Genomic DNA, 1,972 nt, shown 5'->3' on the forward strand with positions numbered 1-1,972 from the left:
AGGTGGGAGGGGGAAGGGGAGATGAGGGAAGGGTGGGGAGGGGGTACTGAGGGGAAGGGGGAGGAACAGAAGAAGGAAAGGGAAGGAAGGGGAAGAGAAGGGAAGATACTAACTTACTTCTATTCTCACTGTGTTTTCCTCCTTTCTCAGCAAGCCCATCTATCATTGCTTCAGTGAAAGTATCTGGCCGAACATCAAACGGACTCCATGCAAGCCTTTCTGGCTCTGGTTTTCCGAAAGCTTTAGCAATTCAAAAATTTACAGGGTTTTTGGAGGAAGTTAAAGAGTGGGAGAAGGTGATTTATGGTGGAGACAGGGTGTCAGGGAAAAGCCAGGGGAAGAATGCATGCGCCTCATCCCCCAAGTAGAATGGGGACACAGAGAAGAAAGAAATCTAAAAAACTAAGAACATCAGGAATCTGGGTCCATTCCCACCACTATGTCCAGTCGAGTTACAGAAAGATAACATCCAACGTCCACCTCAACGTCGGTCCAATTGTTCTTCTAAATCCCAGGCTACCTTGTAGAGCGGCAAGAGCAGAGGCCTGGGAACCAGTCCGAATGGAGTCCGCTCTGCCGATGACTAACTGGAAAAACATAAACTGCCTGACTCTGTTTCCTCATCTAAAGAGAAATTATAATATCTCTTTTAGAGGGTGACGACAGAATTCATTGAGATCCTGTACATTAGAGCATTCACCCCCGTGTCTGACATGGTGAAAACCAAATACATAGAAACCATTGGTTACAAAAATCTACAAAGAGGACATAGGGCTCTGATGGAAAGTTCCAGGCTTGCTTCTCTAAGGAGCAAGGGAAAACTGAGGCTCACAGACTTCGGGTGCTGTACAAACAAGTAACCCAAGAGCATTCTATTTCCCCCACTGATTACAACAGAAAATTCTAACAGGCAGCTCGAGGTGGAAAGGCAAAACTTGAAGATTGATCCATAATGGTAGTGACTTTTCTGGGTTTTTTTTTTTTCCCTCTCCTTTATTGCCTTAGGATTTAATGTGAGGGTGACCTGAGTCAAAAACTTTTCCAAGTACGAACACTAAAACCTTCAAGAAAATGCCCCCTTTCTAACCAGAGGCCCAAGAAAGGAAGAACCAGACAGTATGGGGGTGGGAGGAGGACTGTCTTCCTTTTTTTCCTTTTTAATTCTCTTTTTTTCTCTCCCAGTCCTGTCTACCCCTGACCTCCTTGCCAGGATGCAGTGGCAAGACTGGCGGCAACAGCAGCAGAGAGGCACCCCCAACCCCCCCACCCCAGAAGACTCCTCTCTCCAGGCAGAGGAGGAAGAGTAATGGAGAGAACCCTCATTGTAACTATTCTCTCTGGCCTCTTTACCCAGAGAGCAGACCCAGTGGTACAGAGCTGCATGAGAACACAGGAAGATAAGACTCTGGGAGAAACACACTCTTTTACCCAAAGGGACAAGGCAAAGGAGTCCCTGCAGACAGAACGTAAGAGAAATCCCAGAAGGGAGAACGAGGAGGGGAAATTCCTCAATCTGTGTATTAACAGACATAAATTCCAGGATCACCCCAGGCTACACATACTCAGGAAAAAACTCAAAAAGACATGTCAAAGATCATGGCCAGGGATAAAGATGTCTATTTCATAATGATAAAGGAGTTAAGTTGAAGAAGACAGAACAGTCCTAAATGTTTATATACTTACTAATAGAACTTCAAGATACACGAAGTAAAAACTGAGGGAGTTGGAAGGAGGAATAAACAAATTCGTGATTATGGGTGGAGATTGAAATGTACTCTCAATAACTTATGGAACAAGTAGAAAATCAGTGAAAATATGAAAGATTTGAAAAATGCTGTCGATTAATTTGACCTAATCAACATTTATAGACTCCTCTACCCACCAACAAACAGCGGAATATGTATTCTTTTCAAATGCACAGGGAGTATTTACCCAGACAGACCATATTTGGGGCCGTAAAAGAAATCTCAGT

General features: G+C 44.2%; 1 long non-coding RNA gene across 1 annotated transcript in view; it reads left to right on the forward strand.

The window, feature by feature from the left end:
* The window catches only part of LOC117802582, a 3,605-nt gene extending 2,209 nt beyond the window's left edge, over window positions 1-1,396 (forward strand). Inside the window, exons 3-4 of the long non-coding RNA XR_004625943.1 lie at window positions 151-296; window positions 1,183-1,396. This is a non-coding gene — a long non-coding RNA (uncharacterized LOC117802582). The remainder of the gene's footprint in view (window positions 1-150; window positions 297-1,182) is intronic.
* The last annotated feature ends 576 nt before the right edge of the window (window positions 1,397-1,972 follow it).

Source organism: Ailuropoda melanoleuca, chromosome 6 (assembly GCF_002007445.2).
Source record: "Ailuropoda melanoleuca isolate Jingjing chromosome 6, ASM200744v2, whole genome shotgun sequence".
Taxonomy (NCBI): Eukaryota; Metazoa; Chordata; class Mammalia; order Carnivora; family Ursidae; genus Ailuropoda; species Ailuropoda melanoleuca.